Source organism: Thamnophis elegans, chromosome 2 (genome assembly GCF_009769535.1).
Source record: "Thamnophis elegans isolate rThaEle1 chromosome 2, rThaEle1.pri, whole genome shotgun sequence".
NCBI lineage: Eukaryota > Metazoa > Chordata > Lepidosauria > Squamata > Colubridae > Thamnophis > Thamnophis elegans.
Genome location: NC_045542.1, coordinates 48189171 through 48216455, shown reverse-complemented (window position 1 = coordinate 48216455; position 27285 = coordinate 48189171). Strand labels below are relative to the sequence as shown.

General features: G+C 45.9%; 1 protein-coding gene across 1 annotated transcript in view; it reads right to left on the bottom strand.

Annotated features, from left to right (window-relative positions):
• The window catches only part of CYTH1 (cytohesin 1), an 84651-nt gene that overhangs the window by 56458 nt on the left and 908 nt on the right, over positions 1-27285 (bottom strand). The window lies entirely within an intron of this gene.

Below are 27285 nucleotides of genomic sequence, written 5' to 3'. Positions count from 1 at the left end.
GGTTCATCCTTTCCTTTAAAAGCTACACCGAATCCTACGGTACTGGACAATTTTCATCCAGTTTTCAGCTTTGGGGGTGGGTGGGTTCTTTGGTGCTTTCCGATCTTGGTTGTTTTCTTGTAGACATTTCATTAGGTAACACCAGGGGTGCTAGAAGGGAGTTGACCTTGTTCTGAGCAAATGTTGACTAATGCAATATCTGCAAGAAAATAACCAAGAACCCCACAGTTCAACCTTGAGCTACAAATAATCTCCTCTATCAGTAGTTTTCAGCTTGCAGTTTAAAAGGGCCACCAGAGGAAATAATTATTTAGAACTTTTTCAGTTAGTTTTCTGGCCAGGTTTTTTTTCTTTTTCTGTTTTGTTTTGAGGTTATAGTATTGAGATGGCATGTTTATGTTACGCCTGTACCTCTAGCAGACTCAGGCAGGGGTGGTTTATCTGTCTTAACTCTCTTGAGCTTTTGCTGTTCTTCCATACCATCAATCATAGTATTCTTCTGGACTAGCTTAGAGAATTGGGATGGAGGACATTGTTTTACAATGGTTTTCTTCTTTCCTCCAAGGGCACTACCACCTGGTCAGGGAGGGAGTAATCTAGCTGGAAGCCTTCGCTTTGCAGGATGCCTCAAGAGTCAATCCACTCCTTTCTATTTAACATCCACTGGGTTAGGTCATTTATTACCATGAGATTAACTCTCATTGGTATGGTGATGATATTTAGCTATACGTACAGTATCTTGCCTGAAGTGGTTTCACAGAAGTATTTTCCCAATGCCTGAAGGCAATGGGGGTCTGGATGTAGAAGAACAGGCTTTGATTCAACCCTAGTAAACTTGCATGGCTGAGGGCTATGTGGAGACTTTGCATTGTTAACTCTGGAGGAAGCAGCACTCCAGAATTGGTTCACAATTTGGGGTTTTTCCTGGACTTATAACTTTTGCTCCAATTATTTATGTTAGATCGGGTGAATGAAGGCACACTCAGGTTTCAGAATAACAAACAGCTCTTTATTAGCACAAGTCAACTATGTACAATCCAGCGAAGGTTCAGTGTGACAGCAGCCCTTTTATAGGGAGCTGTCAGACCCTTCGACCAATCAGATTGAATCTCTGTTCCCGCTGGAACAGAGGACCTTGGTGTAAACCATTACCAATGATTCTGGTATCTAACAATTTCTGCCTATCTCACCAGATTCAATATGGCCAACAAGTTTTGGGTTTTCTTTCTTTCTTTCTTTTTTGAAACGACCGTTGACTTACCTGAACGGTCCTTCTATGTGTGCTGCGAGGGGAATCCAAGCATGGGTTAACTTTGTCCATTAGCCTAGAGACTGAGTTATGTAAATTGCTGAGTTATGTAAATTGGTTCTCTGACTGGATGGGTCAGTTTTGTACGAAGTCAGCCGTTTAATGATGTATAACAAGAATAATAACAATAACAATGATGGCCGTAGCCCAAACAGTATACAAACATGTCATAAACCAAAGTCACAAACTAGGTAAGTCAGTCATACTCAAGTCACAAGTCAATGAAGAATCAGTCAATGTAAAAGTCACGACAACCCTAGCCAGCCGAAGCTGTGGGCGGGTTTGGATTCCCCTCGCAGCACACATAGAAGGACCGTTCAGGTAAGTCAACGGTTGTTCTCCTGTGTGCTGCTTGGGGAATCCAAGCATGGGACATGCCAAAGCAATTAAGGTCCAGGGCGGGAGCTAGGTTGGCCAGGGTCCCCCGCGGGAGGGAGCACCTGTTGCAACACACGCCGCCCAAAGGAAGCCTCAGCCGAGGCATACACGTCAACCTTGTAATGTCTGATGAACGGAGATGGCGAAGACCAGGTAGCCACTCTACAGATTTCTTCCACTGAAGCTTGCGTGGCCCAGGCCGCCGTGGAGGCCACACTCCTGGTAGAATGAGGGGTGATGCGCCTGGGTACCTGTCGAGATTGTGAGTCATAAGCGAGAGTGATGCACGCCTTCAACCATCGACCTATCGTATGGGAAGAAACCTTCTGCCCCATGGATGATGGTTGAAAGGACACAAAAACCGCCGGAAAGATGCTGTGCGTTTCACGTAACGACGAAGAACCCTGCACACATCCAGGTGATGCCACTGGCGCTCCTGTGGATGAGAAGGGTTGGGACAAAAGTCCGGAGGGACGAGTTCCTGAGCCCTGTGGAACAGCGTGTTGACTTTTGGTAAAAAAGCCGGGTCCAAACGAAGAACGACTCTGTTGGGATGGAATATACAGAGGTCTGCCCGAACTGATAATGCTGCCAATTCGGAAACTCATCTGGCTGATGTAATACCCACCAAGAACATGGTCTTAAGAGTCAGTAGTCGAAGACTGATGGAAGAAATAGGTTCGAATGGGAAGCCCATAAGCGCCCTGAGTACTAATGTCAAATTCCATGTAGGGTAGCGGTGCACGGTTGGAGGCCGGATGTTGGCCGCCCCCTTCAGGAAAGCCTTGACTTGCGAATGCTGAGACAAGGAACGTCCCTGACCCCCCCCCCCCAATCACTGTGGCAAGGGCCGTGACCTGCCTGCGAAGTGTATTGGGTGCCAAACCTTTGTTAAGTCCAGATTGCAGAAAGTCCAATACTCGGGGCACAGAATCTTGGAGAGGGTCCGCCCCAGTCCGAAGGCACCACCTGCAGAAGGCCTGCCAGGTAGCCTCGTAAATTCCAGTGGTGGAGGGGCGACGGGCCACTTGAATTGTGTCAATGACCTCGCTGGAATAATGAAGGTCAGTCAGGATAGTCCGCTCACATGCCACACAGCTAATTGTAGCAACTGGGGGTTCGGATGTACGAGGGCCCCCTGGTTGAGCCGGATCTGATCGTCCGGAATCCTCCATGGATGCGAGATCGACAGGTGCACCAGGTTGGCATACCAGGTTCGCTGGGACCACATCGGAGCCACCAAGAGGACCTCTGCTCGTTCTGACAGAATCTTCTGGATGATCGCCGGAATCACTGGCAGAGGCGGGAAGGCGTAGAGAAGGCCCGCCGGCTACGGGCTGCGCAAGGCATCCACTCCCTCTGCCCCGGGAGTCACGTACCTGGAGTAGAACCGGGGCAGTTGCGCATTGTGGGGTTGCGCGAACAAATCCACTGCTGGATGGCCGAACCGGCGGGAGAGCTGCTGGAATAGATCGGGGTGGAGCTGCCACTCCGCATGATCCACTGTGACTCTGCTCAGACAGTCCGCCTGGACGTTGGAGTCGCCCGAAATGTGTTCCACCCGAAGGGACAACAGCCTGGATTCCGCCCAGTGATGTAATTTCTCCGCCTCCATCATGAGGGCCCTGGAATGCGTGCCCCCTTGGCGGTTGACATGTGCCTTGGAGGCCACATTGTCGGTCAAGATCAGAACGTGTTTGTGAGTCACAATGTCCTGGAATTCTCGCAGGGCCAGACGGATGGCCCGCAACTCTAGCCAATTGATGCTGTTGGACAGCTCCCGGTCCGACCGCCGACCCTGCGCCACCCGATCCAGGGCATGGCCGCTCCATCCGAATAGGCTGGCATCCGTCGTAACCTGGATGTGGTCCGGCTCCTTGAACAGGCATCCCTTGAGGATCTTGGAAGACGCCCACCACTGAAGTGATCTGAGGGGCTTGGGCAGAAGACAGACCTTGAGTTGTGAATGACTGGTGTGGGACCTCTGATAGGGAAGCAGGAACCATTGGAATGGTCGTGCGTGAAACCTGGCCCAGGGAATGATGTCGATGCAAGAAATCATCTTCCCTAACAGTTGAGAGAGTAGGGCCAGGGGCACAAGCCGCAAGGTTGACACCTGAGATGCCAGCCGTTGGATGCTCTGTCGCCTCTCCAGGGACAGGAAGACTTCGCAGGTGGCGGAATTGATGACGGTCCCTAAGTGAAGCAGCGATGTAGTTGGCTGCAGATAGCTCTTGGGAAGATTCAGCACGAACCCGTGCCTCCGCAGGGAGTCCATTGTTACTTGAAGATCCCATAGGGCCTGTTCCCGGGACGGTGACAAGACCAAGATGTCGTCTAAATAACAATTCACTCTCACCGGAACCGAGTGAAGCGAGGCCGCCACCACCGCAAGGAGCTTGGTAAAGGTGTGGGGGGCCGACGAAAGACCGAAAGGCAAGGCCCGGTATTGAAAGTGACGGCCCGCAAACTGAAAGCGTAGAAAGCGTCGATGCGCCGGGTGGATGGGCACATGGAGGTACGCCTCCTTGATGTCGACTGATGTCATCATGTCGCCTTGGCGGATGGATGCCAGAATGCTTTTTAAGGACTTTTGAACCTCTGATACTTGATGTACCAATTGAGTCTTTTCAGATCTAGAATGGCCCGCCATCCTCCTGAGTTTTTGGGCACCAAGAACAGAATGGAGTAAAACCCTTGACCTTCCTGCCCTTTGGGAACCTGCTCTATGGCATTGATGGAGATGAGATGATGTATTTCGGCATCCATGAGGCGCTGCTTTACTGAGCATCTGGGCACGGGACACCTGATGAACCGTCTTGGGGGAATGGAGAGAAATTCCAGGGTGAGACCCAGCCTCACCACCTGAAGGGCCCAGGCATCGGACGTGGTCTCCGCCCACTGATGAGCGAAGGCCAGAAGACGCCCGCCCATTGGTTGCCCCCTTTGGGAGTCATTGGTACCTCCAAAAGGACCGGTTCCCCGAGCCACGAAAGGATCTCCTGTTGTGGGATTGTGTCTGGTGCTGTTGGCGCCCCCTATCTCTGCCCCCCCATGGTCCTGGCCGTGGTCCTGCGACTGGTGAAAGCCCCTGTTGTAATGGGGAATGAAGGGGGCCACTGCGTACCCAGAGTAGCCTCCCTGAAAGGACTGGTGTCTGTTGTATGGCTGCTGCCGTCTGGTATTGCGCCCCCCCGAGGAGGGGAGAACCTTGCGCTTGTCCCTAGTCTTTATGAGAATGGGGTCGAGAACGGATCCAAATAAGGCCCTGCCCTTGAAGGGCGTGGATGCCAGGCGCCATTTAGATTTAATGTCGGCCTGCCAATGGCGGAGCCACAAGAGGCGATGAGAAGCCACATTGGACACCACAGCACGAGAAGCAAACTTGGCAGCATTGAGCGTGGCATCCGCTGAAAATTCTAAAGCAGCCATAATCTTAGTAACGTCCTGGTGAAGGCGCACCTCATCAGGAGCCAGTCTCTCCTGCAACTGCTTAAGCCAGAGCACAGAGGTCCTATTAAAGAACGATGCCGCAGTAGCAGCATGTAAGGCCCAGGCCGCGGCCTGGTGGGTCTTACGAATAACCGTCTCAGCCTTACGGTCCTCAGCCTTCAGACTCTCAGAGATCTCAGACAGAATCAGGGCAGGGGAAGCTAGGGCTGCTACTGGCTGATCCACAGTTGGAAATTGCAAAATGGTCTCCAAGTCAGGGGTAGAAGTGTACAGTTTCCTGTCCCCATTGCTAGGCGGGGTAACTGCAGTTGGCTGGTCCCATTGTTTTTGAATGAGATCCATGAAAAGCTTTGGGGAAGGAATCACCTCCTGCAATGAAACTGGTTTAGCAAAGAGGCGTTCAGTGGTGTCCAGGCCTACAGCAGAACTGTCTTTGGGAGCTACCTCTCCCATATGGGTAGTGGCCTTAGCTTTAAACAATAAGAACTTGAACAGCGTAGGCCTAAACAGACTAGAGGAATTGGGCTGATCAAAGACCAGGCTCTCATCATCAGAGAATTCCCTATCAATCAACTCCCCTTCCTCCACCAAGGCCGAACCCTCACTATAAGTAGAGGGAAGTAGAGGGAAGGGGGGAAGAGGGCCTTGCCTGCAGATCAGGAAGATCCACTTGTGGGGCTGGGAGAGATGGCCCACCCTGAGTGCTAACCACCATCGGGGCCTGATTCCTATGAAGCAGCTCAGCATCCACCCCCCTGGATATAGCTGCAGATATCATTTGGTAAAGGTCTGGGGATAGGCCCTGGTCATAGCCTTCCATAGGCTGTAGGCCTGCAGCAGTGGGAGTAAATGTTGCAGAAGGCCCAGCACGTGGCATAGAGTAGATCGGAATAGCCTGGGCCTCGGGCATTACTGTGGGGAGTTGGATCCCCAACCCCCCCCCCCCCGCCCCAGTTTCAGAGATAGCAGGCAAGGAACGATCAGGGGACCAGGCCTGGTGGCCTGCAGGCTGTGGAGCTGGTGAAATGCGGTGAGGCAATAGCATGGGGGGGGGAAGCTCTACCCTCCCCAGAGGCTTTAGATGTTGCCTTAGATTTATCCTTCTTCTTGTGGCCCTTATCCGGAGCCCCAGAGGCCTCCCTGGGCCTCTGACTGGTGGCCCTAGAGGTGGCTCTGCCAGGCCTTGAACTAACCCCCGCTTGGGCAGCACTCTGAGTATCAGAAGAGGACTCAACTGTACCTCCCAACGAAGAATGATCAGCCATTGCAATGAATTGAGATTCGAAAAGACTCAAAAGGCACAAAGCACAGAGTTCACTGTAAGGCAAAGGGACCGCCTGGTCAGCAAAGGCAGCAGGAAAACAACTCCTCCCAAAGGCACATAAAAGCCGAAGTGAGGGAAGTGGGAGGGCCAATGAATCAGCAAGTGTGAGAGGAGGCAACGCCCGATCTCAGCAGCGCCTGCGCAAGAAACGGCCCCAGCATGGCGCCCAACAAATTTAAATTGCAAGCCACAAAGCACTGCCGCCCGAGCCTCTCAGAGAGGAAAATAATGCCGGAATCGCCGGCGCGCTTCCCCAATGTGATCGGCAGTCCACAGAAGGCAAACCTCGCCGCGAACAGCAGGTAACTCCCAGCGGCAAGAGAGAAAAAGCCGCGCCACAAACGACGGGCGATTCAAAGGCTCCAAGCCTCTTAAAGCAGCAGGGGCTCTTAAATGTTATCGTCGGCACCAGCCGAAGCTCCGCGCTGCAAAAAGAAAATCCATATCGGCAGAATACAAAGTGCTCGCCGCCCAGCCGCCTGCAAAGGCTCCAATCGCCTGCAGGTAAACTAAGACCCAAACGGCTCCAAATGCCAGATAAATACTTGAGCGACAATAGCGAGCACAGATGGAATTGGCAGGCAGCGAACTGCCGCCTCCCCATCGCAAATCTTTAATCCTCCAACTAGGTCAATCGAGCTTGCAGGAATCCAGAATGAAGATATAAATTTGTCTCAGAAGTCTGGAGAAGAATTGGTATACGTCTCTTCTGGATGGACTGAGTTAAAAAACTGACCCATCCAGTCAGAGGAGGCGTGGTCACCAATTTACATAACTCAGTCTCTAGGCTAATGGACAAAGTTAACCCATGCTTGGATTCCCCAAGCAGCACACAGGAGAACAGTGCAATCTAACGGGACCTAGGAGGTGCGCCTTCTCTGTAATGGCACATGCCCTATGAAATAGGTGTCCCTTGATTTTAGCTTCACAAAAACCTTGTGAGGTAAGTGGGTTTGAGAGTCAATGACTAGCCCAAAGCCTCCTAGGGAATGTCATATTTAAGCAGGAATTTCAACCTGGGCATGTCTGGTTCCAGCTTAACAAGAATAAAAAAATAGGGATGTGACAAGATACTCCTCCTGCAACATGCAAACTAGACTAGTCCTACCCTCAGAAGGTAGAGAAGCAATCCTTACCAAGTTTGAATCTTCCAGATGTTTATAGTAACTTCCATGAATCCTATACAACATATATGTACAGAGAACCAAGACAGAGACATACGGATATAAGTATGGGACATGTGGCTGCTGGATATGCATAATGGCCAACTGAACCATTAGTGATTTGCTTATCACTAATGTGGAGAATAACATTGCAAAATAATTCAACAAAAATAATTTATCACAATATTCCCAACTCTCCAAACCACACCTGGGTTTCCCTAAAAGGCTGTTAAAAAGGTTTAGAGCCGCAATTCTCAACCTGTGGGTCGCGACCCCTTTGGGGGTCGAACGACCTTTTCACCGGGGTCACCTAAGACCATCAGAAAAGACATATTATCGAAAAAATACGTAAAACATAAAATAATTTTATGGTTGGGGGTCCCCACAACATGAGGAACTGTATTAAAGGGTCGCAGCATTACGAAGGTTGAGACCCACTGGTTTAGAGGAAAAGGATGGAAAACTACAAGTCCTAATAATATAGGCATTTTCCACATATGACCTGACTTTACTATTCTGTGCCAATTCTTCCTGCTTCTTACTGGAAGAAATATTTAGCCATTGTACTCCCGTTTCTTCACATTTGTAGAATATTTACTGTAATATTCCCACAAGCAGTTAAAAGCTAAAATGTTATAAAAAGGAGGTCTGAGGAAATCCTTTCAATTTTCTAATTTATAAGCTATGGGATAGCTTGGGCAGGAGAGAGAGGAAGCTCATTAAATAAATTAAGCAAAAGACTAAGCCAAGACAGATTTTTATTTGGCTGTAATCTTGTTGCTTCTCAGTTAAAACAAAAATGAAGAAAGTCTATGGTCCACACATTAATTTTGTTCAGTACACAAACCACAAGCAGAGTTTTTTTTTTAATTGTCTCTTTTTTCCTGGTTTCTCAAGCAATAGTTTATGCAATTTTTCATATTTATTACATAGTTTTTGGCTACTGAACAGAAATAAAATGGTTTAGACAGAACCATGGACAGAAAACCATGCCACTCAATTCAATAGCAAATATAAAAAAAATAATTACCAGAAAGGATTTTGTTGTAGGAGGGAAAACAGGAGGAACAGAAAGAGGAAGATGACTACATAGGCAATATAAGAAATGAAAAAGTCCATAGATTTATTTCTACTTTCCCAGCAGCTGGAAATCTAGCAATCTCATTTATAGATTCCTCTTTTGAGAATGGAGTTGCAATAGCCGAGTATTTACAATCTTTATTGTAAGCAACAATCTTCATAGTTATTTCATACAGGATGGGTCTAAGTGCCCAGTGTATTTTACTTTTTGTGCATGTGTAACTTCAAGTCCATTCTTAAATATTTTTGTAGCTGAGCTCTCTGATACTTCACTAGCAGTAATCTGTGGTGTGTGGTGCAGAAAAAAAGGGAGTATTTGCAGTATTTGCTGTGGGAAGTGTTAAACTTTCTTCTTCCCACTGCCTATGCTCTAGTGTAATTGTTTATGGCCCTCATATCACTTCCAATCATTTTTGAACTGTTAGACTAGGGATATCTAACTTATCACATCATTGAATGGCCATTCTCAATGTTCCTTAGGCAATAGCAATTCCTTTTATGTAGGCATGAGTTCAGTTTTCATGTCCAGGATAGAAATGCTCCAATAAATATTAGCATCAGGCTCCTAGGATTAGTGAGTGTGAAGTTTGGTTCAGCTTTTCTATTTGTAGAATATTGCATAGCTTTGGTGGTTTTAATAAATTACCTAGTTTGCAGGGTTATTGTGAGGTAGCCAAATATCCAAGCACAGAAAGCATTTCAAGTATAAATAAATTGTCTTTAGAACTGGGTTTTCTAAAGCTACCACCTTTATTTGCACATAATGCTTCTTAGTAAGAAAGAGAACTAGAGTAGGTGTCCAGCCTTAGTCTTTCATATGATATCTGCAATATGGAATAAGGACCAATCGGTTATGGCATATTTTGTCCATGTAGCACAGGAATAATCAAACCCTGTTTTATCTCAAGCAAGCCATGGTTTTTTGTGCAAGATAGGATCGCTAATGTTAAATTTTCACTGCGTATTATCACCTGCATCCCATCAGTTAGAAGCCATGCCATGTGTTGACTCATATGTTGACCAAATACAAAAATGAATGACCAGTATGGAAAAAGCTCCTTGAGAAGAATGGTTGATGGGACTTACAGAAAAAATGTAGATTGAATTTTAAAACTTAAAATATGAAGAAAGAATGGAATGGATTGTTAATCATTTGCTATTATTGTTTGAAGAACATTACATTAAAGCCTAGTGTTTGGACCGAAGCCAAGTTTTAAGAGCTTACCAGAACCCTAGGAGGAGGTGCAGTAACCATTTCTGAAGCTATGCTGTTCCAGAGGGTGAGAGCTACAACACAGAAGCCACACATCGTCTGTCCCAAAAGATGACAATGGAGCTGGAGTACATTCACTCTGCAAGAATGTACAAAGTGGGCAGAAATGATTGAAGATAAGCAGTCCTCAGATATCCAGGCCCTAATGCCATACAGAGCTTTATAGGTAATAACCAGGACCTGGAATTGTAACAAGAAACCAATCCACCAGCTAGATCTTCCATGTCTGATTCATACATGGTACTCAATACAAAAGTGAGTGACCAGGATGAATAGGAACCTGGGTGATGCAGTGGTTAAAATGGAGTATTGCAGGCTAATTCATTTCACTTCCAGGAGTTCAATCCTGACCGGCTCAAGATTGACTCAGCTTTCCATCCTTCCAAGGTCAGTAAAATAAATATTAAATCTCAACACAAATACACTACAGGTGGTCCTCAACTTACAATAGGTCATTTAGTGAACGTTCAAAGTTATAATGGCACTGAAAAAAGTCACTTAAGACTGTTTTTCACATGTACCACCACTGCAGCATTCCCATGGTCATGTGATCAAAATTTAGATGCTTGGCAACTGAGTCATATTTGTGACAGCTGTAGTGTCCAGGGTCATGGGATCACCATTTGCGACCTCCTTACAAGCCAGATTCACTTAACAACCTTGTTACTGACTTAACAACTGCAGTGATTAACTTAGTAACTGTGGCAAGAAAGATCATAAAATGGGCCAAAACTCATTTAAATGTTTCATTTAGCAATAGAAATTTTGGGCTCAACAGTGGTCATAAGTCAAGGACTACCTGTATACAAAGGAAGGAAGGAAGGAAGGAAGGAAGGAAGGAAGGAAGGATTTCCATGATAATGAAGTCTGATAATGAAGTGTTTTAGTGGACAGTTTGTTTCCAGGTGTTTCTATATTGCCTTCCTCAGCATTTCAAATGAATTGTAAGGACCTAAGTTTCTGATCCAGTTTACTCTTTTCTGAACTCAGCATCTCTGCTTCCAGGTGCACAGATTCTTATCAGTCAGAAAACACACAAATCAACCTTCTCCTTCCTCACAGGGCACTTCAAAGTTCCACGCACCAGTCCTGGGACCCTGTGAGAATTGAGTCCTGGCAGTAAGGTGTCTCAAGGGGAAGGGGGGGTAGAGTAGAAAACTTGCTCCAAGGATAATCCTTTCTTCATTTGCACCAACAGCAGCCTAAATATGCTCCAGCCACCTCATTTTTTGCTATGTTTTCATGATGTCACTTTCATCTGATCTTCAGCCCATACCAGAAGAAGTCTTCAATTGTCTTTAGTTGTACTAGCTTTGCGGTAGTGTTTTCCCCCTTATTCTAAGAAAATGTTTGCTGCGAATACAATCTGGCACTCTTAACTGACTATGCTGCTGCTGCTGCAGTCAAGTGACCTGTACTGGTTGGGATCAACCCAACTGCATTGGCCATAATACACAATGTAGGCATGCCACCTTCATGTCTGGGATCCTGCCCTTCAGGACCATTTTGATTAAGGTAACAAGATAATCCTTGGTCTTTCAACCAGGGCTTTCTCTTTGTATCCAGTTCAGGTCTGGATCAGCCCTAACAGCAGCTGACTAGATGGGTGGGAGTGGTAAACAGAAAAAAAGATGAATATGACAGAAAAGCCATGTGTTTAATTAGCAATGTTAATACATGAAGGAACCCATGCTCAACAAGTGTCCAAATATTATATCAGTTCCCTGTGAAAACATAAAGAGCTTCCATCTAAACAAAATACATGTACAAATCCAAGGAGAATCCAACAAATAGCAAGATCTACTGATCTAAGGTCTTGACATAACTCACCTTTTTCCTAGCACCATCCTACATTAAAAAGAAAGGGTGGTGGACATTTTTCTGCTGGCTGATACATTTTTGGGGTGAGGGCGGAGACAGGTAACAAAGCCAGGGGAATTCACCATTTCTGGTCTTTAACAGACCTGCACACCCTGCATAACATTAATACCATTTGCCAGCATTGTGCCAGCAGCAGCATAGAAGCTGCCAATGTAATGCCAAAATTGTCTTCTGCTGTCTCAAATACAGTTAGAAAGCACATTAAGTCAGCCATGAGGAAGAGCCCTGTGTGAGAGAAGTCAAGATAAAGAAACCAAATGTGTTTTACATGAGTACAATGATTGTGCAGTTCTTTGGACTGGTTCTCTTGAAAAGGCACATTGAAGTACAAGGGTGGCACACATCTGCCTGATCTTAAAGAAGCTGAACCTTTCCCAAGGAAATACAGAGCCCAGCCAGCAGCTTGAGCCCAGGAGAAAGCAGAGATGTTTTAAGGTGCTGCAGATAGGGCCTACATTCACATTCCTATGTACCCCCAAAATACCTTTATGGAGACAGAATCTAAAGCACCGCACAGCCCTACATCACAGTCCCATTGACTTTGGTTCAATTGTAATGCATAACATTCCTGGGTAAAAACTATTGGCCACAGGATAGGTTGCGACAGTGGGGAAAAATAAATGGCTTTGGGATACACTATGAAAGAACCACACAAAAAGAAACAGTAAAACCTTTTAGTAAAGTCCCCTCAGTTTCTCATATACTAAATGAAGTTTGGGCTTTTAGCAACCTGTTTTTTCCAGTATAAAAATAATGTTTCACTAAAACGTAATGTTTTAGTAATGTTCTAATATGTTTTGGGAAGAGATAATTACATATACATTTGACCTTGAGGCAAGTTTTAATATTCTTGGACATCCATATTGTTTGAAACTACAGGTAGTCCTCAAGGTATGACCGGTCATTTAATAGCCATTTGAAGTTATGACAGACTCCTCCCCCCATGTTTCCCTGAAGATAAGACAGGGTCTTATTTTCTTTTGACCCCCCGAAATAAGCACCTGGCCTTATTTTCAGGGAGATCTTATTATTTTTGAGGTGCAGGAGGCGGTCACCTCATGGCTGCTGCTGTGTTGCAATATTTTCAGGGAGGGTTTATTTTCGGGGGACAGCTCATGCGCTCAAAAGCCCGATTGGGCTTATTATTCAGGGAGGTCTTATTTTCAGGGAAACAGGGTACAAGGATCCCTTTTCAAAGTTACAACAGCTGCACTGTCTCTACAGTCATCTGCCCCAACCACAGGGATGCTGCAGCACTTGGGCCTGCTCCCCACAAGCCATCACCCATTGTATTTACCTTTTGAAACTCTCCAGACCTCATGTGGGGAAGGAAGGCAAGCTGTGTGTTCCTGGGCAAAGTGGCAGCGACCCGGATGCAACTACCATTTTGCCCTGGTGACCGCAAGATAAACTGCTCCATTTTGCTACCTTAACAAAATTTGCACAGCACTACAGAAGCTTTCTGCAGTTTTCAGAAGCTTCTACATCTCATTAAGGAAGCAAAATGGAGCCGTCTGTTTGCTATGCAGCAGTGACCTGAATGTGACCACCAAAGAACTGCATAATTATCATATGTATGTAAATCACATTTTGTGCATGGGACAAGATGGCTCACGGAATCCTGCCATTCAGCCATGCAAAGAAGCAATCCATTCCAATGGCCTGGAAGTCCTTGGAGCTCTTCAAATAAAAAGTGAGGAGGAGGAGGAGGAGGGCATTTGGTCTGGTGGGTAGGAATCAGGCCTAAGACCTGGGGGAGACCTGGGGGGGAATGGGAAAAAGATCTGTGGTGATCCAACGGGTGGGGAGCAGAGCACAGGCATCTCAGGAGGTGTGGAAGGCCTTGGGAGCTAAGGACCTTCCCCAAACCTGAATGACCCCATGCTCCACTTAATGACTGGCATGTTCATTTAACGATTCATTGAGAGCAGGGATGGGGTCATTAGATGAGATATTTCATTTAATGACATGCAACTATAATGTGCAGGCTCCATTACGGTTGTATCACGAGGAGTACCTACTGTATACCTACTGCCTGAAAATTGACGTCTGGAAAAATTCTCCACACTCTTTTTAGTGCTTAAAAGACCAGAGCTTCATCATTAGAGATACATATATTTATGACTCCATTTACTCAAGGATGGAAGACCCAATTTTTAATTATTTATCTACATTTGTTACAGCCACCCAACTCAAATGGATTCTAGGCAGCATACAAAACAAAACAAAAAATAACCATAAAACAAATAAAACATAAACCACACAGAAAGTCTGGACTAAAACAGTCATAAAAGCTAAACAAATCCAAGAAAAGAGGGACCCCAAAATATAAAACATCAACCCCAGACCTGAGATCAAAGCTAGGTTTTCAGAGCTTTCCAGAACCCCAGGAGAGGGGGCGCCATCTTTATCTCCTGTAATAATTCCACAATGTTTAAAAAACAGGATCTAGAGTGTACCCACTCTCCCAGAACACACTGGCATGAACAAAAATGATTGGAGATCACTCGTATATTCAGATCCTATGTCATCTATAATCCTTTATTGGACTAGATTTATTTTATTACCAGGATCTAGAATTTCACCTGGAAGCTGACTGGTAATAATCAATGTAACTCATCTAGTTGCAATGACACATGGACATACCGAAAGGCAGCCATTACTGCTCACACTGCCCGGGTTTTGTAGCAGCTGTAGATACCAGGTGCTCTTCAAAAACAGCCCCATACAGAGCACATTGCAATAATTCAATTGTGAGATGAGATGACCAGGGCATGAGTGACTGTCGGAAAAACTTCCAAGTTAAAGGAAAGGCACAGATGGTGGTGCAATATGGACGTATGCAAAAGCACTCCTGACCACAGCTGCCAGAAGGACCCCAAGCTGCACACCAGTCTTAAAATTAGGAAGTGCAATCCCATTCAAGATCAACAGTGGTAATATCCCTAATCCCAGTAGATAAATAGCACAACCACTCCGTCTTGTCAAGATTGCACTAGGATTGCATTCTGCCCCATCCACACCTGCGCCACCCAATGTATTGACCAGATAGATACTGGATCAATACCTCTCCGTAAAACCCAAACAATCCCACCCAAGTATCAACCAGTCTCAGATTCCATGTAAGTTACATGCAACTTACAAATAAGATGCTTTCAGATACAGAGTATATACAGTATTTGTAATGAAATATAGTCATTGTGAAAAACTTAATATGCATATAATCTATATAAGACCTGAATGTGTATATAGGCTCTTTCCTTTCATGCTCGTCTTTCCAGTTTGTTTTGTTTAATTAATGCCCTTCACCATATTAAAAACAAAATCAATACTGCTCTTCCTAATCGTTTGACTTTTTCACTGTCAAGTAAGGACTAGGCAACAAACAATTTTGCTATTAGCAAGATGAAGCTTGTTTATGTCTAGGCAACACTTCTCTTAGATTTACTACCCTATTTACATTTGGGTGTATATTTCCCAATACCTTAGCAGTGGCTAGTAAGAAGAAACTGAATTTCTTCACCTTCCTCTAAAATGAGGCATAAGCAACACCCTACTGGAATTGCAACCATCAACCAAAGGTGAATGTAAATGAACTACTTCTAAAGCATCGTTTTTCAAAGAAATGGAAGAGACATAGTTAATCCCCAGCAAATTTGCATTTTTCTAATTAATCTCTGACAAAGCAGAAAACACACAGCACAAAGTCACATCAGTTACCCAATTCCTTTTTCTTACCACTGCAATCAGGAGATGTACAGTAAGACAGAATTTATATTCTCAGCAACATTCCTACATGTGACAATGGATCAAAACCTATGCACCTCTAGAGCAAGGCTGTCTGCAACAGTGCTGACTAAACAAACGGTCATGCTTCTGAAATGAATTCTTGCCACAAAGCCATTGCTTCACTGCAAGCACTCTTTTCCCAGATGCCTAGGATTGCCAGAGTGCAAGATGATTGTTCCACTGCACGCTTTTTGCAGAAATGAATGAAACCAAGGCCAGGAATATCGCACTGTGAGCCTGAAATAAGAGGCTGGGTTTTGTAAAAAAAAAAAAAAAAAATCCACTTGCTAACTCTTAATACATTTGTGGCCTATCAATAAAGGGTTCAGAAACAGAAATTCTGGAATTTAACACAAAACAATAGTCCTTTGTTTTTACCTGCACAAGCATGTACCATTAAAATAGTGTTGTATCTTATCTGCTGTAGCAATGACCCATCAATTCCTCCTGTGCTATCTCTGTTTCGATCAAAGAAAAATCAAGGCCCATCAACCATGGCACCACAAATGCTTCTCATTCCCACCTTTCAAAATGCAAACTCTCTCTTGGAAAAGAGAGAGAAAGAGAAAGATATTTATGTTCTAAATCATAATACCCTATGGCAGTGATGGCTAACCTTTTCGGCACCAAGTGCCAAAAAGAGAGAGAGAGTGCATGCGTGTGCAGCAGCGACTGCCCAAAAGGGAGCACTCGTCTGGGCTGCAACCAGGAAGCGGAGCTGCCCAGGGGCGTGCGCGTGCCAGAAAATAAACTTCCAGTTTCTGTTGCGTGAATGTGTGCCAGTCAGCAAGTCTTCCGGTTACTGCTGGAAGCTTCAATCAGCTGGCCGGCATGCATGCTCACACTGGAAAATGGAAGACCAGCCCTCTCGGTTTCCGGCACTGTTTCATGCAGAAAGGCCAGCTGACTGTCGCATGTGCATGCACGCCAAAAACCCAGGAGAAGAATGGGGAATGCCATGCATGCCAAGTGAAATAGCTCCGCATGCCACTTTGGGCATGTCTGCCATAGGTTCGCTATCATGGCCCTATGGAATACAGCCTGAAGTTTGTATTCCTTAGCACTGGGATTCAGTGAGACATAAATGTTAATAGTATGAGATTTCTGGAAAAGGGCCCCATCTTCTGGTAATAAAGATTAATTTCAGAATTGTTTGGACATTCCTTAAAGCAAGCTAGCCTTTTTTTTAAAGGGGGGGGTCAATTATGTAACTAAGTCTTCTTCAACTTGATGCCATCCAAATGGACTATACCTTTTATTCCATAATCCCTCACTTAATTATATCAAAGCAAGTCAGTAAACTAGAGCAGTGGTCCCCAACCTTTTTATCGCCGCGGACCAGTCAGACGAGCCTCCCTCGGCCTTCCGGACCGGCGGGTGGGAAGGCGGCCATCCTGGGCGCGCGTTCCGCAGGGGGGGGGGCTTCCTTCACGCCAAGGCCGACAGCCCGCGAGGCCGCCCCGCCTCCTCCTCCTCGGCTGCCGGGGGAAGGGAGGGGGAACCGACCCCGCGATCCGCTCGCTCGGGCAGCCCTTTTTCCTCGCTGCAGTTCGGCGGGGGAAAAAGATGGCCCTGTGTCCTACTTCGGGCGGGCGGGCGGCTGGCGCGGCGGAGGCCAGCTGCTTCCGAGGGGGTGGGCCTCTGCGCCGCGCTCCATGAAGGGAAGAGGGGGAGAAGGCGGGCTGCGGCCGAAGGGTCCCCGAGAGCCCCGCCGGCCTGACACAAAAAGCGCTTTGGCGGAGCGGCGGGGGGGAGGGGCGGGAGGCAGGTGACACTCCAGGAGGGGGGGCAGAGCTGCACCGCGAGTCTTACCTAAAGCCCCCCCTCCCCGGAGGAAAACATCTCCCACCTGGGTGGGGCTGCGCACGAAGCGCCTCTCGGAACGGCGAAGCTCCCCAAGTTCCCCCGAAACGGCCGCGCTGCGCCCCTCCCCCCCGCAACCTTAGTTTCTCCTTGGGAGGAAAATGCAGCGCCGCCGCCCCCTCCTGCCACCCCCCTCGTCATTCCACGGGGCAGGCGGGCCGGGTGAGTCCGCGGACAAAGTTTCGTCTCCCAGGCAGCCTCCGCCAGCAGCATCCCAAGTTCGGGCCGAGGCCGCCGCCGCCGCCCCCTCCCTCCTGGGGCGAGCAGAGCAAGAGGGCGGGGGGGAGATCGGGCCTCCCCTCGCCCCCCCAGCCCCGCACATCTGGGGCGGCGGGGGGGGCAGAGAAAGGGCGCGTTCATGAGGACTACAAAGTTGCAAATATGGCCCCCGGCGCTGCAGCGATCATGGCCCCCGGCCGCTGCGCGGCCCGGTGCCAGGTACTCCACGGCCCGGCACCGGTCCGCGGACCGGGGGTTGGGGACCACTGAACTAGAGAACCCTCCCTGATGCAACCTAAATACATTCAGGATATCAGCAAATAAAACTTAATGAATTTCCATAGTACCCATGGAACTATTTTAAATACTCTCCCATTTAAAAGAGACATTTCAAGCCCAGAACAGAAGCAGCTGTGTCTCTGGTTGCAGGCAGCTGTCAGTTGTTCCCTGGCCCAGAGCAGCTGCCAGTGAATAGTATGCACATCTCTATAGCAATTTCATGTAACATGAGACCATATCTTATTCTGCTTGTATCCAGGGTCTACAGCTTTTATTAGCTAGCCATTATAACAGGCATGGAAAATGCTATTAAATATAATCCGCAAAATGTTATGACTACCATATTTTTCAGAGTATAAGATGCACCAAAGTTTTGAAGAGGCAATTTGTTTTAAAAAGTAGGTAGGTAGATAGAGGGATAGAGAGGGAGACAAAGAGAGAGAAATACAGTAGATAGGTAGGGAGAAAGAGAGAGTAGTTAGGTAAATAGATAAAGGGATAGAGAGAGAGAGAGAAATAGAGAGAGAAAAATACAGTAGTTAAGTAGGGAGAGAGAGAGTATAGGTAGGTAGGTAGGTAGGTAAGTAGGTAGGTAGGTAGCAGGGGTGGGTTCCTACCGGTTCGCACCGGTTCTTGCGATCCGGTTCGTCAGTGAACCTGGAAGTAATTAACTTCCGGGTTCCTAGCTCCTAGCCCCTGTCGCTGGGTGCCTGCAGGGTTTTTCTTTTTAAAAAACGCCTCTCCGGAGAGGAAGCCCTGTCAAAGCGCACCTTTCCCGCCTCGGCGGCTGCAGGGACCACCCCACCGCTTTATTTTCTTCCTCCTCCTCCTCTCCTTCCGCCCGCAGCAGCAGCAATGGCAGCCGAGCCGGGAAAGGAGCGCTTTGGCAGGGCTGTCAAAGCGCACCTTTCCCGCGTCGGCGGCTGCAGGGACCATCCTGCCGCTTTATTTTCTTCCTCCTCCTCCTCTCCTTCCGCCCGCAGCAGCAGCAATGGCAGCCGAGCCGGGAAAGGAGCGCTTTGGCAGGGCTGTCAAAGCGCACCTTTCCCGCGTCGGCGGCTGCAGGGACCATCCCGCCGCTTTATTTTCTTCCTCCTCCTCCTCTCCTTCCGCCCGCAGCAGCAGCAATGGCAGCCGAGCCGGGAAAGGAGCGCTTTGGCAGGGCTGTCAAAGCGCACTTTTCCCGCGTCGGCGGCTGCAGGGACCATCCCGCCGCTTTATTTTCTTCCTCCTCCTCCTCTCCTTCCGCCCGCAGCAGCAGCAATGGTAGCCGAGCCGGGAAAGGAGCACTTTTGCAGGGCTTCCGCCGCGCCCCCAAGGACCGCTGACCTCGCGCTGCCGTTTCTTCTTCTTCCCCGGCCTTCCCAGTTAGCTTGCTTGAAGCTCCGAGGAGGCGGGAGGAGGGTCGCAGGAGTGGAAGTGGGGGGAGGTCTTCCCGGCCGGGAAGAGCTGAGAGGCTGCCGGCCCCTTTCACAGGAAAGTTAACTTTTCTTGGCGAAATCCTGCCCCCCCCCCCCGCGCGTGGGTGAGCTGTCCTCTTCCCGTAAGCCGCCCGGAGTTACCTGTGTGTGAGGTGGGCTGCCCTATGCATTTGCGTGTATGCGCTGGAAAGAGAGTGAAAAAGAGAGGGAGAAATAATTATATTAATTAGATAGATCAGTCTTTCTCCACCTTGGAGACTTGAAAGTGTGTGGACTTCAACTCCCAGAAAGGGAGTTGGGAGAAAGGGAGAAAGGAGGAGAGAATGAAAGGAAGATGGGGGAAAGAAGAAAGAGGTAAGGAGAGGAGGATGGAAAGGAGAGAAAGAGGGGGAGAGAGGGTAGAAAGGGGAAGAGGAAGAGCAGGAGTAGGAGAAAGGTAAGGGAAGAAGGAAGGGGAAGGAGAGGAAGAAGGAGGAAAGTAGAGAAGGGAGGGAGAAAAGAAAGGGAAAATAAGGTGGTGTTATAACAGGAGGAAGGGATGGTAAACAAAGCAACCCAAACTGTATATTATAACCTATTAAATGAAATAATAAATGTATAAGAATGATAAATGTTAAAACACTTGTAACCAAACGACATGCTATATGTGATGATGGGTTTTTTTCTTTTTGTTTTGTTTTGTTTTTATTGTTGTGGGCATGTGTCGTCTGTAACAAAAAAAATTAAAAAAATATTTTTATAAAAAGGTGGAGAAACACTGAGATAGATGATAATGAGGGAGGGAGAGGGAGAGAGAGAGAGAGAGACCATAACTAGATAGACAGATAGGCAGGCAGATAGACAGATGGATAGAGAGAAAGAGAGAGAGATAGGTAGGCAAGCAGATAGATGGATGGAGAAAGAGAGGGGGAAAGAGGGAGAGGGATACCATAACTAGATAGGCAGGCAGTTAGACAGATGGATGGATGGATAGAGAGAGAGAGGATGTATATAATTAAGGTGACCAGACGTCCCTAGCGAGGTCGCGGGCTGGCAGTAACTGCCGCGGCCTAGCTCCCCCCCCCTCCGGTCAATGGTGTCCCTCTTTATCAATCTGAAAATCTGGTCACCTTACTTGTTTAGGTAATTCTGAGGTGGTTGATGGTTCTGTGAGTGCCTGTCCTTTATAATTTTCCACATTGCCTTGATGGTTTTTATTCCAGTGACTTTGTCTTTCCTGTTCTTAGGCTTAGGAAAAAAAAAACTGGTTTCATTGGCAGTCTTTTTTTTTGGGGGGGGGGGGGGGGATTTTTATTTTTTGGTGTTTTCCTAGCACTGTCATAGTTTGTGGGTGTGGGTGGGTGTGTAATGTCCCACAGTTATCTATGCATTAATAATGATCTAGTAATATTAATAATATCTAGTAATTAGTAATATCTAGTAATAACATCGTCTTGGACACTCCCATCCGGTCACATGGGCGGCAAGCCACTCCCATCCGGTCACATGGGCGGCAAGCCACTCCCATCCGGTCACATGGGCGACAAGCCACTCCCATCCAGTCACATGGGCGGCAAGCCACTCCCATCCGGTCACATGGGCGGCAAGCCACTCCCACAAAGGAGGCCACGCCCACAGAGGTGGTTCGAACAATTTTTGAAACCCACCCCTGGTAGGTAGGTAGGTAGAAGGATAGAGAAATAGAGAGAGAAAGAGAAATACAGTAGATAGGTAGGAAGAGAGAGAGAGTGTGTAGATAGGTAGGTAGAGGGATAGAGAGAAAGAGAGAGAAATACAAAATAGGTAGGGAAAGAGAGAGTAGGTAGGTTGGTAAGTAGAGGGAGAGAGAGAAATACAGTAGGTAGGTAGGGGGAGAGAGAAAGTAGGTAGGTAGGTAGATATTTCCAGGTGTATTTATCCATGTGCTGGAAAAGGAAATCGCTGACAATCTGCAGCACCTAAGACTTTGTTTCTGCTGGCACAGCACTCGATCAATGTAATTCTCATCAATCAGTTAAAGAGCTTTCCAAAAGGAAAAAACAGTTTTTGCACTCTGCAAACCTGCCAAAAATGGCCCAGTTTTTGCTCATTTTTGCCCTCCCCAGCCCCCAGAAACTCTCTGAAAGCCTCCATAAGGGTATGCATGGCCATTTTAATGAAGGGGCAGGGCTTGGGAAGGCAAAAAATGCTCTATTCAATGTATAAGATGCACCCAGATTTTCAGCCTCTTTTTTGAGGAAAAAAGGTGTGTCTTATACTCCGAAAAATACGATATATTCTAACAAAGCAGACAGCCACGGACAGAACTGCAATGTTACAGCAGATAACCAAATTCAGGAAACTGCAATAAAAAAAATTAAGAATGTGTAAAGAGATACAGTGAATAAAACCTGCAGTTGCTTAGCCCTATCCAACCACAAACACCAAGAATAGGACACACAATGAGATAACAAAAGGCCCTCTGAATTGACGACAAGTCACATTCAGGAGAGAACAGAATCAGAAAGAGAGAAGGATCACATCTGAATGATAACTCAAGAAGCGGAACTGAGATGTGGGGTAAGCAGCCAGTCAGGAGGAACAATGTGCTAAAGAGGATGTGGCATTCATTTCATGATTGCACACAAAGCAATTTTTCTCCCTATTCTCAAACTTAAATAAGATAAAACAAAAACCTTACTAAGTCTAAGGTCCCCATGCACCAGGACATCAAGCTAAGGTATTTCTATGGGTATCAATTCTCTGAGTAGCCAAATTCCTTTTTCAATGAGTGAGGTTGTTTACTGACAAACCCATAATCACTGATTTACAACCATTCATTTAGTGACGTTCAAAATTACATTGGGCACTGGAAAAAGTGTCTTACATCTGGTCCTTGCACTTACGACCATTGTAACATCCCATGGTCACGTGATCAAAATTCAGGCACTTGGCAAAGGGGTCATTTGATTGCCATTTGGGATCTTCCCAGGTTCCACCACAAAACCGCGGTAGACAAAAGCGCGCTTGACGAAAGCGCGTACGTGACGTCATCACAGCGCGACGAAAACATCGTGCTGTGATCGATAAATGTAAAAATAAAGCGAAAACCTTACCCTAACCCCCCCAAACCTAACCCTAAACCTAACCCTAAACCTAACCCTAAACCTAACCCTTAACCTAAGCCTAAATCTAACCCTAAACCTAACCCTTAACCTAACGCTAAACCTAACGCTAACCTTTAACCTAACGCTAAACGTAACCCTAACGCTCTAAACCTAACCCTAACCGTTAACCTAACCCTAACCCTAACCCTAACCCTTACCTTTATGTGAATCGGCTTGCTTTAATTTTATTTTTATTTCAATTTTTAATTTTTTTCGTCGCGCTGTGATGACGTCAAATGCGCGCTTTCGTCAAGCGCGCTTTTGTGGACCGCGGTTTTGACGGGTCACGATCTTCCCAACCAGCTTCCTACTAGCAAAGTCAATGGGGGAAACTGGATTATCTTAACAACGTCTGATTCACCTAACTGCAGTGACTTGCTTAGCAATCATGGTAAAAGAAAAAAAAGGTTGTAAAATTTGGACAGGACTCGCTTAATAAATCACCTTGCTTAGAAATGGAAATTATGGTCCCAATTGTGGTTTGTAAATCAAGGACTATCTATTTTCTTGGCGATTCTTACTATCATAATTGCAAGAGAACTGCGTTCATTTGAAGAGTGCCCCCACTTCCTCTCTGGTTGAAATAAGAACCTGACAACACCCATGCAAATCTGGTTAAATTTAGCTTCCCCATAAACAAAATAGGCCAGTAGAGCTGAACCAATGATATATTTCAGAATGTATTGTAAGTAGTCAGAGACACAGTCAAGCCTGTTCTGAATTCCTACCCCAAAATAATACTCAAAGCATTCCCTGGAAACACACACTAATCCATGTGCTCAGATGAAAAGTGATGCCCAGATGGCAAACAGGGAAAGAAACTCATTTTTCCCCTTCTGCAATTTAATCTAGACAAGCAACAACAAGACTCTTTTCCTCATCTCACTTAATCTCTCTAGGTCAATGTTCCTCGACCTCAGCAACTTTAAGATATGTGGGCTTCAAATCTCACAATCCCCCGAGAAACACGGCTCTAGGTGAACAATGCAAATTGTAAACCTTGTTCAGTCCATTAAGCAGGAAATTTCGGAGGTGCATCATTTCAACATCTCCCTCCTTCCCAGCTCTATTTGCTGCACTATTTTGCATTTAAAGGGAAAATAAGTTAAATAAAACCCTATCCAATGGGGGAAACCCCTACTATCTGATGTAACTGAAATACTTTAAAAATAATACTGGCATCCTAGAGTGGAATATTCCTGTTCTTATCTGTTTGATTTTCAGAAAAATGTATTAGAAGTAATTTCACAAAACTTATAACAGAAAATAATTAACCTAAATATGACCAACTGCACTCAGCTCAAATTGAGTCCCACTTGGCAGTGCCTTGTGAGTCTAAGGCAAAAGGCTATTGATCATCTACCCCTGAATCTGCCATTGCCCCTAAGTTACCTCTGTTGCCAAATCTACAGGATCCCTCCATGTGACTGGGCAGCACATCCAGGTTGAAAATATAGCAGGTTGAGTGATATGTGACCAGAACTGGGCAGCCTGCCATTTGCCCAAATGGGAGATTATCTATTGCTGAACATCTAATCCAGCATTTGCAATGCACGCTAGATGAGAAAACAGTTGCATAGGTTGTTTTACCATTACAGTACTTCTCTCTGAGTAGACAAGTTCCCTAGAATAACAGCATGATGTCTGCAACACAGCTGGAATGTTCATGTACAGATCAATCAAGAACAAGTGTGCGGATGGCAGGGCATATGTGCACACAGCTTGCCGCTCTAGTACCAGCTGCAGCTCCCATGTCTTTCATCTCCAGTCCAGATCTTTGGAATTAAATGATGTGTCCAAGCTGCTCTAAATCAAAGCCATTCAAAATTCAAAGGTGATTTCTAACAAAATCACAAATTCAACCCATCCGCATTAAAAGGAATTCTGGTGTGAGCACCCACAATATTAACTGAAAGGTTAAGAAGAAATTCCAGATGTTGTTCCTGTGACAGAATAAGCCAGATAAACAGAGCAGGCCTCTATCACTTCAGCAATGCAGAAATCTGATGCCCAACTCCACTGGGGAAATCTGTAAGTCAGCTACTCACCCATAACTGGGTCATACACACTGATTGGTGCAACAACACTGCAGAGATGCTCTCAACATTCAGAATGTCAGTGAATTTAGAGCCAATATGAATGAAATTAATTATAAAGGCAGCACTGAGGCAGTCCCTCCATTGTACTGTCACACACACCAGGTTGAGTAAGCAAAGGATCACAGTCTCTTTAAAACAGACTGTACAACTGGGCTCACGCTTCATTTATAAGCCCAAAAGAAACACATGTATTTTTACTGCAAGATCTAAATCTTTTTTTTCCCCTTAGGCAGTCTGCCTATTCCAGTTTGAAGCTCTCTGGATGTACTGGATTGCAGCTTCTATCTTCCTAGCCTACATAAAATGCTGAAAATTTTAGAACGAACAATACATCTGGACACCACCAAAACCAGAAAACAAATAAAGCAGGTAAATTATTTTCCCACTATCTTTTTATTCCCACTATTTTTTAATATATGTATGTATATATGTATGTATATGTATGTGTGTGTGTGTGTGTGTGTGTATATGTTTTTTATTTGTGCTGATAAATAAATAAAGGGAGACTAGTATAGATCTATTTCAAGCTATTTAGCTCTCATCAGCTAGCCATACCCTTACTGGGATTCGAACCTGTGCTGTATTGCATCTTAGGCAAACGTCTTAAGCCACAGGTCTCCTCCTTATCAGTTGACACAAATATAACAAAGGCAACAGTAAAAATATTTCTGTCGTGATGGACTCTTGTGACGAGCCGATAGACAGATGATGGAAGCAGTTAGCTTCCTCCCATAATTGGGGCTTACCAGGGGTTGTGACTCTATATCTATATATCTATATATCTATATATCTATATATCTATATATCTATATATCTATATATAGATATATAGATATATCTTTTTCTTTTCCCTTTGGAACGAGCTCCCCGTGGAGATTCGTACCCTCTCCACCGTCCAAGCCTTCCGCATAGCCTTGAAGAACTGGCTCGCCCGTCAGGCCTGGGGATAAGGATAGTTACCCCTCCCGAATGATGAATGTATGTTGCCTACCATTTTATTACATGTCTTCTATCTTGATGTTTGTGTTCCCCCCTTCCCAGTTTTATGTGAGCCGCCCTGAGTCCCCTCAGGGAAAAGGGCGGCCTACAAATTCTAATAAAACTAAACTAAACTAAACTAAACTATATCTATATATCTATATATCTTTATATCTATATATCTATATATCTATATATCTATATATATCTATATATCTCTATCTATATCTATCTATCTATATCTATCTATCTATCTATCTATCTATCTATCTATCTATATCTATCTATCTATCTATCTATATCTATCTATCTATCTATCTATCTATATCTATCTATCTATCTATCTATCTCTCTATCTCTATCTATCTATCTATCTATCTATCTATCTATCTATCATCTATCTATCTATCTATCTATCTATCTATCTATCTATATATATATATATATATATATATATATATATATATATATATTTTCTGGGTCGCTATGTGAACTGCACATCTCTTTCCTAGGGCTTTGCACACTTGTTATGAATGAGAAAGACATAACCTGCTAACTTGGATGCATGTTGTTGGACAGTGACAAAAGTTAAGCTATAAATACAGAAGACTGAAGGCTTGTTTCTCAATGTAAGACAGCTTTGCAGAAAAGACATATATTGAAGTTTTAGCAACATTTACAAATTTATCACTGCATTTCTGAATTGATTTCCAGTTCCTTAATTATTAGGACAGCAGAGTTACGAAATGAGTCTATCCATTTCTCTCTTTTTTTTTATGCAAAGCATGTCAGAGTTTTTGCCTTGACAAAAGCTTCAGACCCTTCAGGCCTGGATGTGTTGCTCCTCTGCCAGGAGGAAGCCAGGGAAGCAGATTAGGGAGAAAAGGTACCTTGCTGTACAGTTTCTGAGCACTGCCAAGCTGTGAGCCGCACACTCTTCTTACTGCTGGTTCAGAGAACCTATACCAGTGAGGGTGAACCTTTTCGGCACCGAGTGCCCAAATTGGAACATGCGTGCATGTGCATGAGCCAGAGCACCAGAAATCCAAAGACCAGCTGGCCAGCACGGACATGCCTGTTTTTTGGCTGTTTGGGGGGGCGTTTTCAGGCTGTTTTTCGGGCCATTTTCAGGCCATTTTTGTAATGGTCTTTGCGGGTGCAAGCTGGTCTTCGTGGGTGCTAGAAATCTAGGTACCAGAAGAGTAGCTGGCGATGGCACATGTGCCCACAGAGAGGGCTCAGCATGCCACCTCTGGCATGCGTGCCATAGGTTCACCATCACGGACCTCTACCTACTTAAAGCTTTACTTTGAGTTTGGTAAGAAAAGGGTTTGGCTAAGGTCCAGGGCCTCTCAGACATCACACAATAGGGCTGAACAGCCAGAACTTAGACATGGAGCTCACACAGCTTCCGTTCAGTACTCAGTCCACTGAGAACTCCCAAGAGAGGCATGACGGCAAAGGTTGGCAGCAGCCAGGCACGCCAGTCAAGCGGCACCACCAAGGCCCGAAGACGACAGCACATTTCCTCGCCCTGCAGTCCGAAGTCTGGTTGGCGTAAGAGCGCACGAACGGCAGCAAAGGCAAGCAGCTGCCACCCACTGCAGCTGTTCCCCCCGCTGTAAATGCCCAACGCGGCGCCCCCTTTTCG